This window comes from Euprymna scolopes, chromosome 26, assembly GCF_053919585.1.
Source record: "Euprymna scolopes isolate OS-2025 chromosome 26, ASM5391958v1, whole genome shotgun sequence".
Lineage (NCBI taxonomy): Eukaryota > Metazoa > Mollusca > Cephalopoda > Sepiida > Sepiolidae > Euprymna > Euprymna scolopes.
In genome coordinates this window covers 90,760,045-90,778,899 of record NC_136507.1, presented here as the reverse complement: position 1 = coordinate 90,778,899, position 18,855 = coordinate 90,760,045, and the positions used below count along the sequence as shown (strand labels likewise).

The 18,855-nt window shown below is 30.3% G+C and overlaps 1 long non-coding RNA gene across 1 annotated transcript in view; it reads left to right on the top strand.

Moving 5' to 3' along the window:
• Nucleotides 1-1,567: 1,567 nt before the first annotated feature.
• The window catches only part of LOC145248257 (uncharacterized), a 104,919-nt gene continuing 87,631 nt past the window's right edge, over nt 1,568-18,855 (top strand). The window contains exon 1 of the long non-coding RNA XR_013863350.1: nt 1,568-1,859. This is a non-coding gene — a long non-coding RNA (uncharacterized LOC145248257). The remainder of the gene's footprint in view (nt 1,860-18,855) is intronic.

Here is an 18,855-nt window from a genome sequence, read left to right as displayed (position 1 = left end):
ACACACACACACACACACACATTCTCACTTTTATAGATATACTAGCAGGAAACTCGCGTTACCCAATGGTAAAATACGCATAAATGGTATATTTTATTACTTACACATGTGCATGCGAGTATTATATATATATATTTTCTAAACAGTTAACTTTTTGTAAGTAAAAGAAGAAAAGAAACTACTCGGGCTGGGATTGAAGCCAAAACCCTAAGACAGTAGTCAGTATGATAAATATTAGGCCGGCTTAAACACGATCTTTAAAAATGTTTTCAAACTTACTTATATTTAACATCACGAATCTGTAATGTGAATCATTTACGCATTCGCATTCGAAGAAGCAGTTAGAAAACAGTTGAAAATCCGACAACCTCCCACATACCAATTTTTCAATTTCTCCCCCTTAGCAGCCGGTTTTTCAGGAGGACAACCGATTATAAAGTTTTTTTATATGTCTGAATATACTATATACTAAATTTCAAATCTGGAGATAAAAACCTCGTTGAGTATAAAGGTTGATAAGTGTCCTCACACACACCAATTTTATAAGCATACTAGCAGGCTGGCCAGCGTTGCCCGGTCGTAAAATACGCATTTTAAAAATTCATACAGAAACTGAGATATGTGCATGCGAGTATAATGTTTTATTCTAAACCGTTCACTTATTCTAAAAAAAAATAGTCGAGCTGAGATCGAAACCGAAACCTGCTTACATGAAGTCTAGTACGATAACGATTCTTTAATCTTATATTCAATTAAACATAAAACCCAAAATGGTCTTTAATCTAAGTACTAAAATAACGGTAATGTGTAAACATTACTTGCCACTAATACGAAACTCAAATTAACCTTTTTTGGAGTCTTAATTTTGATTACACAGTATATAAATGCTCAATTATGAAATATGATAATTTTGCAGCTTACTCTTTTAGTCAACTCTTTTTGGCTTAAAACTTATTGGTATATTAAAATTCACTGGATTACACGAACTCAGTATATTACATACAAGTCTATATATATATATATATATATATATATATATATATATATATATATATATATATATATATATGTGTGTGTGTGTGTGTGTGCGTGTGTGTGTGTGTGTGTGTGTGTTGGTCATAGCTCAGAGGCGAAGAAATGAAGGTTGAAACTTGTATGTTTTGGTTTCAATTCTAGGTGGTGGCACCCAAGGTATGGATCCAAACTATATATATATATATATATATATATATATATATATATATATATATATATATATATATATATATACAGAGAGAGAGAGAGAGAGAGAGAGAGAGAGTTTGGATCCGGCCACTAATATGAGGGTCAACATAATAATCGATAGAGAATTGTCTCTATAATAATGTATACGTCATCTGCATAATTTTTAATATCATATTTAAGCCAATCTTTCACCGCTAGTATATATATATATATATATATATATATATGGGTGTGTATATGTGTGTGTGTGTGTGTGTACTTCTTGTACAGATGATAATTTCAAAATGAAATGCTGTTATTATATTCATGTTATACATTTTAGCAATGGCGTCGTTGAAAGACAAGAGTGAAAGAGAGTTTTATAAGAATCTACAATGTGGTTATTGTTAATAAAACAGAGAGCGTGCTCTACAGCAATTCTATTGTAGAATGCTAATAGAAAATGCATTATTCGCCCCACACAACGCGATCTGTTAAGATTGGGGGCACAGTCGACTAAATCGTTGGATAAATGAGCATTTCATCCGTTATTTTTAAAATAAAACGTCCCTAGTCTCAAATCGTAAAGATAGTTGCGCCAGGAAACATTGGACATTCAACCTCTCGAGACGGAATAAAATTAACAACCAAAGCTTGTGAGTATGAACAGAAATTTTGTCAATTTCGAGGATGGATTTTGCCATAAAATAATAACGATGTGACTGTAACGGGCTTCCATAGATAGTAAGATACGTAGAAATAGATACACAAACGGAGAACGTAATTGGATAAAAACGTTTATAAGTCGAGGTCAGATAATGTTCGTAGTACTTTTACGCTTTTTACGATTAAGCACATACATTTTACCACAATCTATTGCATATAGCAATATATGTACCTATATAAATACATTATATATATATATATATATATAATGTATTTATATACGTATATATATTGCCTGTCTAGCCGCACTGATGAGCTGTGAAACAGCGAAACACTACTGTATGTGGATTACTATATATATATATATATATATATGCATATATATATATTTAACTACTTAATTTAATCACAGAAATTAATATATAAAAATATAATTTTATGCGTACATTTTCAGTATTTACTTCAACAGTGCTCAATACATAGGTAGAGCTAGGTAGTAAGTTATAAAAATATATATGGAAATTATATAGTGAGAATTGGTCAGGCTTATGAACATAACATAAGTATAACATAACATAAGCCTGACGAACTTTCACGAGAATAAAACCCGAAATATTCTTTATTGCCATATATTTATAATTAACTATATATATATATATATATATATATATATATATATATATATATATATATATATATATATATATATATGAAGGTGAGAATGAGTGTGATGACGCTTCTCAACCTATATACTCAACGGATTTCTGATATACATACTTGAAATTTGGTGAGTACGGTATTCAGACATGTGGAACATTTTTAATCCGTTTTTCCCCGGAGAAAGTGGTTGTATGGGATCCAAACTGAAAATTGGCCCGTGGGTGACCACCAAATGTTTAAATGTTTTGTTTTCAACTGTTTTGCGACTGCGCATGCGCGGTCGTGAAAAATGACAGCTTTGTTCATGTTATATATTAGTTGATTGACAACACTATTTGCAAGTCATTATTAGGGCTATGACAACGGAATATTCTGTTCATTGTTTTGACTCTCGAGTATATATCCGACAGAGTTAAACACAGTTAATCAACCGAGAACAACATCACTCTATCTAAAAGCAAATAATATATACACGGATACACACTCGAGAGTCAAAACAATGAAAAAATATGCTGTTGTCTAAGCTCTATTGATTACAAGCAAGTGTATGAGTTATCGTACTTGATTCGCTGTTAATTTATTTTTTATTGCGACTTATTATTCTCATCTTTTTAGTTGTTGCTTCACGACGTTTCGGCTAACTATTCCCCTGACCTTCGTAAACAACAAATTAATAAATAATTCTCATGTCAATATTACATTCCAATTTGATAATATATTGACTCGCAGTCTGTAGGTTTTGGTTTCGATCCTAGCTCAAGTATGTTTTCCACTTGCAAGAAGTGAACTGTTAAGAAAACATACTCGCATGCATATGTCTCAGTTTCTTTCCATTTTGTTTAATTTATATTGTTTTAAAGGATTAAACGTTACGCCTGTTACGCCTGATACCTACGGTATTTCTGTTTATAACCAATAGGAATTCTGCATCAAATAATTTATACTATTTTTGCGTATTTTAGGACCGGTCAACGCCGGATGGCCTGCTAATATATATATATATATATATATATATATATATATATATATATATGAAATTGGTATTTTTAGGCAGCATTTTTTCATTCAAGCAAACATAATTAAATGCAACGGACACACTTTGTTTATAATTCTTTTTTTGTTTTAATTTTTCGATTTTCTGCATAGCCTTTTTTTTTGCATAAAAATCAAAAATATTAATACAAGTTCCATAATTAGCAAATTTGTACGTGCGTCGGTCGGATTTTCATCTATTTTTTAACTGTTTCAGAACTTCGCATGTGAGATCGAGAAACATGTCAGCTTCTTTATGTTAAGAATGAGATTTTTTTTAACAGTTTGAAATGTCGTGTCGAGCTAGTGTAATGTTTATTATACTTGACTAAAAGTCATTACGTTTGAGTATTTTTATTTATTTATTTTTTGTTATATTATTTTATATATTTTTACAAAAATGAACTGTTTAGAAAGAAACGTAATACTCACATGCACATGTCTCAGTTTCTGTATTTATAATTAAAATATAAAATTTATGCGTATTTTACGACTGAGCTACGCCGGGCGGCTTGCTACTATATATATATATATATATATATATATATATATATATATATATATATATATATATATATATATATATATATATATATATTGAGATTCACACTTTGATATATATCAATGAATTTGTCTTATTTTACTTGACCAACAGTTCTTAGACCCCCCACCCACCCACTTCTGGGGTTAACACTTAATCTCTTCATGAGATACGTGGATATTCGAATATTACATAAAAATTCTTCTTTTCCTCTTAAAAACTGAGTTAGTAAAAAAATGAAGAACATAATTTTTCTCTTCAAATAAGCCATTTTAAAATGTTATCATATATCTTGTTGTCTCTTTATCTTACTATATCTGAGGACAGGAATTCATCTAGTTAGGTGGAGTACAAATTCGTGTCGTTATTTGAGGTGCATCCTTTCTCCCAAAAGCCAGTATTGATCTTATTTATATGATTTTTTTTATATTAAGTTAGTATTTAGTTATAACAAAGGGATCCATAAGCCTGGTTACCATGACTAAGCAATATAAAGAGTGGATGGGGCCTCGTATGCATTTAATATATGTATATATATATATATATATATATATATATATATATATAGCTATACATATATATATATTACACACACACACATATATATACTAAACACACACACACACAAACACACATATATATGTGTGTGTATTATATATCTATATATATATAGATATATATAGATATATATACATATACATATGCATAAACACACACGTACACATATGCATATTAAATGTATACTAGACCCCATTCACTGTGTACATTGCTTTGTCATGGTAGCCAGGCTTATATAGTTCTCATTAAATATGCCTAGCTATCAAAAATATGCATAGATTTTAAAAGTACAATTAATTAAACATAAGAACGGGACTTACGTTAGTCGTTCTGCCTCTTGACGTGAACCATATCTAAAAAAGGATAAATTATTGAACTGACAAAACGGTTAATGTCGAAACGGATTTTAGTTCGGGTAGAAATTATTTTTTATCTTTATAGCATTAAATTATAACTGCTCTACATATGTATTAAGCACTTTCGGAAAAAAATGTTGTTGTTGTATACACGTTTACTGTTTATATTAATCGTATATGTACATATAAAATATACATATATATACATATATACACATAATATACATGTATACATATATAATATATATACAAATACATAATTGATTATATATATATAAATACATATGTATATGATATTATGTGATGTATGTATGCAATATATATATATATATATGTATATATATATTATAATATTCAACACATATATTAATATATATAACCATTTAGTTTATACTTAAATTTCATTCAGAAATTAATTTTTTTTCATTCAGAAATTAAATTATTAAGTATAATTTATACTTAAATTTCATTCAGAAATTAAACTTTTGAACACAAAAAATTATTGTTTGAACAAAGAATACAATATTCAAAGTTTATATATATATATATATATATATATATATATATATATATATATATATATAGAGAGAGAGAGAGAGAGAGAGAGAGAGAGACAGACAGACAGACAGAGAGAGATGGGGGAGAGGGAGAGAGAGAATAAATGACAAAAAGTTTTATTTATTCCAAAATTCATGATGTTGACCATCTTATAATTTATTCCTTTAATTCAGTTGACTTATACAATTCTTGACAGTATCTGTTCGTAGCGCAAAATCGATCACTTAATTATTATATCAATCAATGAATCTATTATGCCCTTAACTCATCAGAAGAAATAGCAACAATCAATCCGATAAAAGAAATTGAAGTGTGATTTGACATGATAAAAATCCGAAAATTGGAAGAGAACCTTTTCTCTTTTTGGAACTTTTAGGCCATATTGAATTTCTATTTCTTCTGATGAGTTAAAGGCATACTAGATTCACTGATAGATATAATAATTAAGTGATTGATCTTGCGCTACGAACCAAGAATTGTATAAGTCAACTGAATTAAAGGAATAAAGTATAAGATGGTCAACATCATGTATTTTGTAATATAACATTTTGTCATTTATTCTCTATATTGCTCTGTAATTACATTGAGCTTCTTAAATAAGGATTGCTATATAATAAGAAAATATATTTCTATAGAAATATATTTATATATATATATATATATATATACACACATACATATTGTTGTCTCTTTGTCTCACTGTATATATATATATATATATATATATATATATATATATATATATATATATATATATATATAAGCGTTAGGGCGATTAATGTGAATCGGAATAAGGAATCAGAAAAATCAGAGATTTTTTGAGTTTCGGAATCAGGAAAATGTGAGCCTCTTTTTCGATGGCAAAACCGATACCTTTGATTATCTTATTTATTTATTTGTTTTGTTTCTATAAAATGTCTTCCATTACTTGAAATAGTAATAACATAATAAATGTTTATTGATTTTAATTTCCAGTAAGACTAGACCTCTAATTTACACCCTCAGAAGTGTATTTTTACGTTTGAGGAAATACATGCACATTTAAGATGCGTTTTTACAGTAATCAGGACAAAATAACAACTATATAGTAAAATATTTAGAGATTTATAAAAAAAAAAAAATCGGAATCGGAATCGGTAATTATATCGGATAATCACTTTTGGCAGGTACTGAAATACATAGACGTTGGACTAATAAACTCGTATTGTTTAAATCTATAGATTGGCACTGACAACGAAATATTAAAATCCAAAATTAATATATATATATATATATATATATATATATATATATATATATATATATATATTTATGAAGTCTTTTTTTGTGTCAACGGCCAACTAGCACTGTGTATATTTGTGTCTGTGTATATGTGTATTGGGGTGGAGAGGGATCCCGTAAGCCGTGGTGAAGGCAACCTTTCTAGGAGAAGCAAATCTCTGATTTAAAGAAAACAATAAAGCGGAAGACCGTTACCCGCATTAAGCTGGTCTGCAGTTTAATTTGTTGCTGGCTATCTTGCTCTTGCTTGTTACTGGATCTCAACATTTTGAACCGAGAGAGAGACTTAGCTGTCGTACAAAGCTAAGACTCTGTAACTTCATATTGTATAGATACTCCCTCAGACATTTGGGCTCATGGATTTTAAATGTCTGAGGGAGTGGCACTCGTCTGACAAGACGTTGCAATCATATATATATATATATATATATATATATATATATATATATATATATATATATATATAAGTGAACGTGTCTGTGATTCTGTGTACATTTTCCTACGCAATAACTCTGTCAATTTTTAGTCTACAGACTCGGAATCTGTTATACAGGTAACTGAGATTGAGATTTGGGACAATCGATGTGATCGGTTTTTGGTTAGAAATTATGCGATTAAGGGGTCAAAGTTCAACGATTTGACCTTTGAGAACTCTACCAAACTCCTCCGACAATTTTGGGTCTACGCACTTGAAATTTTAGATATAGGTTTCTTGGACATGGATCTAACTTCATAACTTGATTTGAGCCCAAAACAATAAATTTTAAGGGGTCATAATAGGGGTCAAAGTTAAAAAAATTGACCTCTGCGGTCTCTTCCAAATTACTCAAACAATTTCTGATCTAAATATTTGAAATTTTACATAAAGGGTATTCAGAGATAGGGCAAGCTTTTTCATCAGTTTGGGTCGAAAATGTTTAGTTACCAATATATAAATGCATGTATGTATGTCCGTTTGCATGTCTGCCTTAAACTTTCAATAGAAGCGATGGATTTTACCAAGATCAGTATCGTTTTAAAGTTCGATCTTTCATACGACAAATATCGAAAAATTGGCTAAAACATTAATAACTTCACCTTCAACTAGGCACTTTTCTACAGGAGGGGTCACTTTTTTCCGATAGTTTTGAAAGTTATCCTCCCCTTTAGATTGTCTAGCCTTAATTTAAAAACTGTCGCTTCAGATTTGGCGGTGGTCGTAACAGCATAAACGTTAGGTTTTACCCCGTTCTTTTCCTCCTTCGCGGTACGGGTTCGTGCCTGCCTTCCTACTACCACTTTTTTTTTCTCAACATACGAATCCAAACACCCGGGCAACGCCGGGCGCCCATGCTAGTATATATATATATATATATATATATATATATATATATATATATATATATATATCGAAAATAAGCACCATTGGAATTAACACACATTTACGTACGCAAAACAAACAGGTGTATTTATGCCAGTAACGTAAAAAAATCTTGCGTTTTTGTGGCGATGTAGTCGGTGAAGGCGTTTTGAATATTGCTTAGCTGTTTTAAGGATTTCTTACGCCGAAGTATTGAAGATGCTAGAAAAAGTAGTAATCCGTTGATCAGAGGTCTGAAGAATATGGTGGATGAGGCAGAGTTTTGTAGACTTTATTTGTTCAACTTTGCAACGTGTGGTCAGTTATTCTTGTGGAAGAAGATTGGGTCTTTACTTTTGATATACTGCCTGATATTGTCGAAGTTTATGATGCATTTCATTTGTTGACTACTCCTCCGGTGTAATGGTTTCGCCAGCTTTCAACAACTGGAATGAATGAGACCCATCGCAAATCACAAACAATCAGCATGACCTTCTCGTGCAACTCTGATTTGTCGTGGAACTTCCTCGGCGTCTAACCACTGAGCTGACCATCGCCGGTTGTTGTAAAGAGCCCACTTTTCACCACAAGTCACAACCATGTTGAGAAACGGGATATTTTTCTTTCGTAAAAGAATGAAAATGACACTTCACTTTTGGTTGTTGAATTCGTTAGGAACCCATTTATCGATTTTTTTTTTGTCTTTCTAATCCCCCTCAAGTGGTTGGAAATCGTCGTATACATTATTCAGAAGCAGGTTCTCGAACAATTGTGCGTGGATTGGCTTCGACTTATTCTCCTAATTGATCGTTGTCAACATCCGATCGCCGCAGTAAATATAGTTATACATATGATTATAGTAATATATTTATATTTAAATCAGTTTTTTTTTTTAAACTCAACGGGATAAAATTACATTTAGTTGTAAGAAAAATAAATTAAAAATGTTTTTAAAAAATGTTTTGAATAGTAGCAGGCGCTTTTAATATCGGACTTAAGAGAAGGAGGCCATGAAATGGGTAAGCAGACGATTTTTTTAACCGGAAGTCACACACCGGATAAACGGTTTAAATGTTTAAACAAGCGAGCAAGCAAGCAAGCTAATTTGAGTTTCATAATTATATATATATATATATATATATATATATATATATATATATATATATATATATATATATATATATGAAATAGAGAGTCGGTTGCCTAAGCTCGCAATGCAGATTATGACGTTACATAAGTTGCCGGATGTTACGACATTTAAATAAGTAAATGTAAAAATTTCAACGATATTTTTTGCAGTTGAGATTGGTCTTGAGGTCAGTTCTTTTCTAATGGAGTCAGAGATGGCTTCGTGCCTGGGTTCGAATCTCGCGACCGGTAGTAATTGAATCACCTTGCACTGATGATTCCCGAAAGGATGAAACATTAATGTCTGTAGGTATTAAAATTATCATTGTAATATATATATATATATATATATATATATATATATATATATATATATATATATATATATATATGGTCGAAAATACCAAGGTCTTACACAGCGATACAATTGTAAAAAGACTAATATTCCTGAAAGCGCTATACATAAAAGCGAACCAATCTCCACTAAATAAAATATATTATGAATGAAGTCAGGACATTTTAAAATGCTTAGGTTCATAAATTATATATATATATATATATATATATATATATATATATATATATATATATATATATATATATATATATATATATATATATATAAATTGTGAATGTAATTTAACACTTTCTATGTATATGCGGATATATATATATATATATATATATATATATATATATATATATATATATATATTGGTTGTTCTTGTTTTTTTTTTTTCAAAGGATACATTCGGTTAATATTTGCTTCGCCTCGAAGCTCGATTTTTTTGGGGTTTATTTATTTTAGAGAGTCGCCCATATTTTGTTTGGACGTATATATAACATTTTATTTATTTAACTTTTATTATTTTTAAAACAGTAATCTATGTACATTACTGGTTTAAAAATAATAAAAATTAAATAATAATAAAAAATATATATATATAAATTATGAATGTAATTTAACACTGTCTATGTATATGCGGATATAAATATACATATGTGTGTGTGTCTTTCTCTCTCTCTCTCTCTCTCTCTCTATATATATATATATATATATATATATATATAAATTGTGAATGTAATTGAACACTGTCTATGTATATGCGGATATATATATATATATATGTGTGTGTGTGTGTGTGTGCGCTTGTCTCTCTCTCTCTCTCTCTCTCTCTCTTTCTCTGTATGTATATATATATATATATATATATATATATATAATAAATTGTGAATGTAATTTAACACTGTCTATGTATATGCGGGTATATATATATATATATATATATATATATATATATATATATTGTATATATATATCAATAAGAATGTTTGCGATGCAAATCGGTTATTTGAACAATGTCAGTCGTTAAAAATCATGATTTTTCATGTTTTAAGGAATTTATCTGATGAGTAAACAACTAAACATGCGACAGATGATTTTGTTGACTTGTTATTGCAACCGACACAGTTTTATAATAATTTTACTTTTCAAAATGGTATCAACTACCATCTCAGGAGATTGACTTTGGCATTTTGAAACCTATCATATTACACTATGCACATATATAAAATGAATAATAATTATTTGATAATAATTATATTATATAAATACAAGTATGTGCGTTTTTGTGCGTTTATCTGCGAGCGTGCATGTGTGTGTGTCGGCTTGCGTAGAGTTATTTTTTTATATATCGTCTTATGTTTATGTATGCTGAAAGTAAGTCCCCACGTTAACTGTATTTTTTACTTTTAAATTTGCATTGAAGATTAATTGGACCATCATACATGACTTTTGCATTTTTAACTTTAATTCAAGTCATCATTTTAAAATAGTCTAAAAAATTGTGTTCATTACAGTGCAATGTACACTACAATGCATAGTAAAATAAGTCACTAAGCAGGGGGGTATATAAGTCTTCCCCCAGTGCTCTGCTGTGGGATCCTGATTGAAGCCAGCAATCAATCGATTTAATAAACGAATGGGTAATTTCACCAATTCTAAAGCATAAAAGTATTGGAAGTACAGAACGTTTTTTGATCCTCATTACATCCCGGTAATGCCGACTCTCCCTGCTATTAAATATATACTAGCTGGATGCCCGGCGTTGCCCGATCGTATATTACGCTTAAAAATGATTTTTTTTTAAATTTATACAGATTGCGTATGTATTATAGAATCAATCCTCTATTAATTATTATATAAGCTTCAGCCTCTGTCCCATCGACGAAATGTTGCATCCCTCTGCCTTTTCGACAAGTATTTTAGTGGTGAATGCTCTGACGAACTGCAATCACTTGTGCCCCCACGACGTGAGCACCCTCGACAAACCCGACAGGCTGCTAAATCCCACCCCCACACAGTAGAGATCCCTAGATGTAAAAGATCTTTTTACTCCAATAGTTTCTTCCCCAGAACTGCTAGACTCTGGAATTCCATTCCAGGTCCCTGCTTCCCCAACAGTACTGACGTGCAGAAGTTCAAGTGTAACGTGAACCGACACCTTGCTGCCCAAATCCCTACATAGTACCCCAGTTGTGTTGCGCCTGATAGTAGCCCCCTACACCAAAGTGGCAATTTGCCTTGTTTGGGGTGAAAATGTAATAAAAAAATATATATATATATATTACGAGGAATAATTTGCCTGTTCGACTAATTTGAAAAAATAAATAAATAAATAATTAAAATAAAATCACAAAAAAAATAAATAAAAAATAATAATAATAATAATAACAATAACAACAACAACAACAACAACAATAATAATAATAATAATAATAGTAGTAGTAGTAGTAGTAGTAGTAGTAGTAGTTTATCGAATTCCGAATCACGTCAGCTGATATTTGGGCTTGACGATGAATGCCCTGGAAAAGTCACTTCTCATTAATGTTTAGTTTTAAAATATGCAAACAAAAAAAAATGATTTACAGCGGTTTTAAATGGTACTTCTTTTGTTGTAAATTTGACTCCTTAATAAGAACAAACCAAAATGGTGAAGGACACCGGGGCTTGAAAACGGGATCATCCGATCTGTAGTCGAATACTCTACAACTTAGCTATATCTTCAGATTTCAATAATTCTTTTTCTTAAGATGAAATAATGACTAAGATTCTATTATCTCTTTTGCTGGTGTAACAATTCAGATTAGTAGGTATATATATATATATACTGACACGTAGCTATCAGTATTGTCTATCAGCTTTTAAATTGTTTTTTTTTAATGTTTGCGGACATACTTTCTGAAACGGAAAAAGACTATGATTCAACTTTGAAAATGTGTCTTTCTCATTTGATTTTTCTATTGACCTCCGTTCATTAGAATCAAAAGTAGAAATGCATCGAAGGTTAACCCGCGTGAGGTTATCAACATTGCCCATTTTCTGCAAAGGTTTCTTTATCTTCTGTTTGGCAGAAGTTATTTAGTGTATGAAAATTGTAACGCGTGATTCCGAAATAACTCGTTCACCAAGTGGAAACAAATTAATTACAGGCAAGTCAAATTAAAATTATAAATTGCTTGCTTTTTCTAGCAGTATGAAAACTTACCGTCAACAGTGGATGCGTATTCAAAAACAGATAACCAATATGAAAACCATGCAGATATTTATGGAGGCGCGTAAACGAAAAGGGTGTGCAAAGGATGGTCATACATTACATATATTAACAGGAAAGCTCATTTAACAAAATCACGGATAGGAAGCAATATCATTTATCACGTCCTTATACTCATAGAAGGAATACATTGTTAAATTTTATCTATCTATCTATCTATCTATCTGTTTGTCTGTCTGTCTGTCTGTCTGTCTGTCTATGCAAACATGTATAAATACGAGACGTCCATGGAAATATTTCAATCGTTAGTTAGAGAAAATAGGATCTTATCGAGGAAAAACATGATATTGATAATTTTGGAATGCAGAACATTTTTCGGATAGTTAGAGGTTCGTGATTTGGAGAAAGGTGTTTACAATGTTTTGCATTTAAATTTATCATATATATATATATATATATATATATCATATATATATATATATCATATATATATATATCATATATATATATATCATATATATATATACATTTATATATATATATATAAATATATATATGTGTGTGTGCGTGTGTGTGTGTGTATATATATATTAAAAAGTTTGACTCATGCCCAGGTAACTTACATCTTAAGTTTCAAGTGTTTATACCCAAAATTGGCTGAAGAGTTGGGTATAGTCTGCAAAGGTCAACTCTCTCAACTTTTACCTCTTGGTAGCAACATTTTCACCCCAAAATTGATTAAAAAGCTTGCTGCATGTCTGGATACTCTTTATGTACAATTTAAAATGTTTAGAACCAAAATTGGCTGAATAGTGTGCTAGAGACCGCAAAAGCCACCTCTTTTGAACTTCGACCCATTGGCAGCCTACTTTTCGGTCAAAAACCGATTGAAAAGCTTACTTTACGTCTGAATAAAATTATGTAAAATTTCAAACGTTTAAACCAAAAATTGGATGAGTAATTTGGTAGAGACCGCAGAAGTCAAATTTTTCTTAACTTTGACCCAAATTGTGACCCCTTAACATTTATTGTTTTCGGCTTAAATAAAATAAAAAGTTTGATCCATGTCCAAGTAACCTACATCTAAAATTGCAAGTGTTTAGACCCAAAATTGTAGGAGGAGTTAGGTACAGTTTTTAAAGTTCAAATCGTTGAACTTTGATCCCTAGACAGCTGTATTTCTGGCCGAAAATCGGTTTAAAATATTTCCCCAAATCTCATTACCCCTTCATGTCAAATCTCGAGTCTGTAGACCAAAAATTGACAGAGTAGTTTGGTAGTAAAATGTACACACACAGATACATACTCAGACAGACAGACAATTTCCCTTTTATAGATATATAGATCGATATATACCTTATTAATATTATTAATCAAATACTTTAATAAATTCAAATATATTAAAATTCGGTAATTGCTCATATGCCAACAAAATTTAAATCAAAGCAAGATGACTCAGTTTATAAGCTTAAAGATGTTCAGTTTTTATAATCAAGCATTCATATAATATTTTTACAAAATCAAGACAATAAAGATCAAAATAAAAGCATCAGATTGTGTATTTTCATATGTGTTACACTTGTTTTTTAACCATCCACACAATTTCAAACATTATGTCATTCGAAAATATTCTCTTTTAAGACGCTGAAAAATACGTTTTAATAAGAGAACGCATTTTGAATCTCCATTTAAGAGATCAAGCAGTTTCTTTCAAGATCTTTTGTTTCATTATTTTTCGTTTGCCATGAAATTTATAAATCGCCCTATTTTCGTATTTCTACTTTTTAAGTATTTCGACCAATTATCTATATTACTGTTGCACTAATACTCCCTATGTTTTTCTTTTAATTTAAGTGATTTTTATTCTTCCCTAAATTATTTGATTAACTGATTTATTTTCTAAATACTGGACTACACTCACAAAAGTTAGTTTTAATTTATACATCACAACTGTATTCTCTTCAATTTGTGAGAGTTATCTGTTTATATTTACGAATATATGTATATATATATATATATATATATATATTTATATATTACTTATTTTATTTCTTAAAAAGAAATTGTAATTTAGTGTCAATCTAAAAAATATAAGTTAACAATTCATTTTATTCTATATAAGTTATGCAGTGGTTAAGATTTTAATTTTAATTTTTTCATTTTTATCGTTATATAATAATTCTATTTTAAATTCCATTTGTATCTCTTTTCAACTTATTAAGAAATATAAGTCTGATTTTGCAATTTTAATCAATTTACCAATTTCTTTAAGTTTAAGGTATTTGTGATTTAATATTTTGACTTGAATATTTAGTAGTCATCCAAAATTATATGTATATATTTATATATATATATATATATATATACATACACTGCTGATCAAAAATTTAAGACCACTTAAAAATCCTTAAAAATAAAACTTTTTAAGGATAGATTTTAAACTCTTCCGACTTAAGGTTACTAATACTACAATCTAAAAGTTTATAGAAACAAAGCTGTACATTCCAAAAAAAATATTTAAAAATTTGCATTTTATTAAATTAGGCTTTTTACACATGATTAAAATTATAAGATCAGGGGTATAAATTGTTAGATTTATGGTAATTATAATGTTTTTAGTTCAGTTAGAGATTAGCAGTCACTGTGTAAAGGTGTTACCATGCCTAATGCAAGAAAACTAACCGAAGTTGAGCGCTGTCGAATTCTTGGATTCCATAAGCAAGGATTGTCACAGCGAGCGATAGCAGCTAAGGTAAATCGCAATAAAACTGTTATTTGCAGCTTTCTAAAGAACACTGAGAATTATGGAAAAGGAAAATCCTTTAGTGGGCCCCAGAATTTCTCCTATATATATATATATATATATATATATATATATATATATATATATATATATATATATATATAACTCCCGACCAGTTGTAATCGTAACTCCCTGCACTGATGATTCTCGAATGGCATGAGCTGATCATAATTTCATAATCATAAGATGACCCCTATCCGTCTAGACATTGATGTAAATGCTAATTTTAATTGTCTTTCCCGTGGTTAACGTTGGTCGTGTGGTTTGTTCCTTGTAAATGGAGTCAGAGATGGCTTCGTGGTTTGGGGTCGATTCTCCGGACTGACTATAATCGTAAGCCTGTGCACTGATTATTCATGAAAAAATGAAGCACTAGTGTCTGTCAGTATTATATATATATTATGTGTATATATGTATATATTATGTGTATATATGTATATATATTATATGTATATATATTATATGTATATATGTATATATATATATATATGTATGTGTGTGTGTGTGTGTGTGTGTGTGTGTGTGTGTGATTACCCGTGTTTAGGCAAACGTTGCTAAGCATAGTGGAATTCTACTTGTTGATTATACCTTTATAAAATTTTCTAATTTTTTGACTAATCATTTTTGTGTTGAAATCCAAGACAATTACTGCACAAAAATGAGAGAATATATAAATAATGTGTTCTTGTTACTGTATGAAGGCAGCCTAATGTAAATGATGGCGAAGGTGGACAAAAAAGTTTGAGAGTATAAAGCAACCGTTTAATTCAACGTGATATTATAGCCTCCATACTTTATTTAATAGTAGATTGCGTGCTGTGCATGCCTAATTCCACTGTAAGGAAACCCACGGTAGATAACTTTTAGGGTTTACGTTATATTTTTTATTACTGTGTATTCTATCTTTAATACACGAGGGCACAAAATATGGAAAAATCTTAGAAGGTTGATTACACCCGAAATCGAGTAAACGGTCATTGCATATAAACTGAGATTTACAGAATGACGTGTCTTTTTTTCTATAGCCAAAGAGTCGGGTGCTCATTTCTAATCAAACAATACCGATCCAGGTATTATAAATAGGGATTCATTTGGAAATAATGATGTAAGATGTGACGAATTTTTCAACTGATTATTTTAGGGTCCTGATTAATTGTAGTAAAGGAAATACACCTTTTTAAAAACGAGAGCCGCTACAACGACTGGAACGGGTAATGACCTTTATAAACAAATTGTTTCACCTCTAATAATAAAAAAAAGATCATTTATATTATTCGCAAGGCGAATTCTCTCATTGCCTTCTCAGTAATGGAGGAAAAATAAAAATTGTATAATTCGTCACTTGCAAACATTTGTTATTTCCCACGGCAGGAATTTTATCCGCGTTCGTCAGACAAAATCGAGCATATCTCAAATTATATTCTGTTTGCAGTCGTTTTGTTAGAAAAGATTGACTTATCTCGCTTGCGCTTGATTTATCTTAATGTATAAGTTCAGTGTTTGCAGCAAACCACCAAGCAATACAAATACGAGGATCCGTAATAAATCAAGAATATAATGAAGAGGGAGGACCTTATCTCGAGTCAATTCATATTTCATTCTCACAGTTTGATGGAGCAAGTCAGCCCCATAGACTGGTAGAACGACTGTTAGACTGAGAGATAATATTTACTTTTTATATATTTGCTAGCACGGAGACACGACGTTGCCCAGGATTGGATGATAATCAATGAACATTTCACACTCCCATATTTTTATTGTCATGGAAATCGGTGAAATAGCCCATTTTTCAATCAAATCGATTGATGGGTTGCCTTAATTAGGGACCCATAGCGAGAAACCTGGAGGAAACTTCGCATGCCTCCTTCAGTGACTAAGTTCATAATATATTTTAATCTACATTGCACTGTAGAGAACCTATTGTTGATTTAATAAAATTATTTAAAAATGGAATGACGTGCACAAAGGTTTAAAATGTAAAAGTCAAGTGTCATGTTTCAGTTGTGTTCTACACAAACACATCATTTCGAACGTGCCCCCGTCATATCAAAGAACCTACTGTTGATTTTATATGCCTAAAATAACTGGTTGTGCGGTGATAATGGTTTGAATTTAAGTTTTAAACGAAAAAGTCAAGTATCATTGTTCAATTGTGCTTTAAACAGAAACATTCACTTCGAACGCGCCACTGTCATATTAAAGAACCTACTGTTGATTTTATATGCTGGGCCTTTTGCCTTGTGTGGAAATAAAACTTCTCAAATGTACTTGTGATGTTAGTTTTTTTTAAGATGTAAAGTTTGATCAAAATCGCCTGTCCCTTTTGTCATAGGATTATTTCGATTATCGATATTTATCGAAGACATTCCGGCACAAAACCTATCTACGAACACTGCCATGCACATAATGTCACTTCGTGTGAAATTTCATAAAAATCGATCCAGCTATTTTGGCGTCTATAGGAAACGAACTCTCTGACACATAGACACGCAAAATTCATTATATATATATATATATATATATATATATATATATATATATATATATATATATATATATATATATATACCTTCAAGTTTGAGATATTAACAAGTCCGGACTAATGAAGACAACGAGGTTGTTAGATAGTGCTCAATAAAAAGAGCAGTATATTCTTTTTTTATTATTTGAGGGTAATCAGTTACATATGATACCTACAAATAGCCATCTGTTTCAGTCAAAGAGACTTCATCAGGCAACCTGGAACCTCTCGACGCCACAAAGAAAAATGGAAAAAGGAAAAATGGAAAAAAATGGGGGAACAAATGGAAAACATTTTACTTTGGGGCGTCAACATGTTCCGGGTCGCCTGAAGAAGTATCATTAACTGAAACAGATGGCTATTTGTAGCGACCACATGTAACTGTTTACACACACACACACGCACACACACATATTTATATATATATATATATATATATATATATATATAAACAGTTACATGTATATATATATGCGTGTGTTTGTGTGTGTGTGTTTGTGTTTGTGTGTGTATTATTAAATATAAAGCTTCTTTTAAGTAACTTTAGATAGTTTTTTCAATTATTTATTCAAGGTTTAAGAAAACACGCAGCTTTCTTAATAATATTAACGTCTTAGCTTTGGTTTTTCTAAGGCGTTTCTTCCCTGATTTCCAA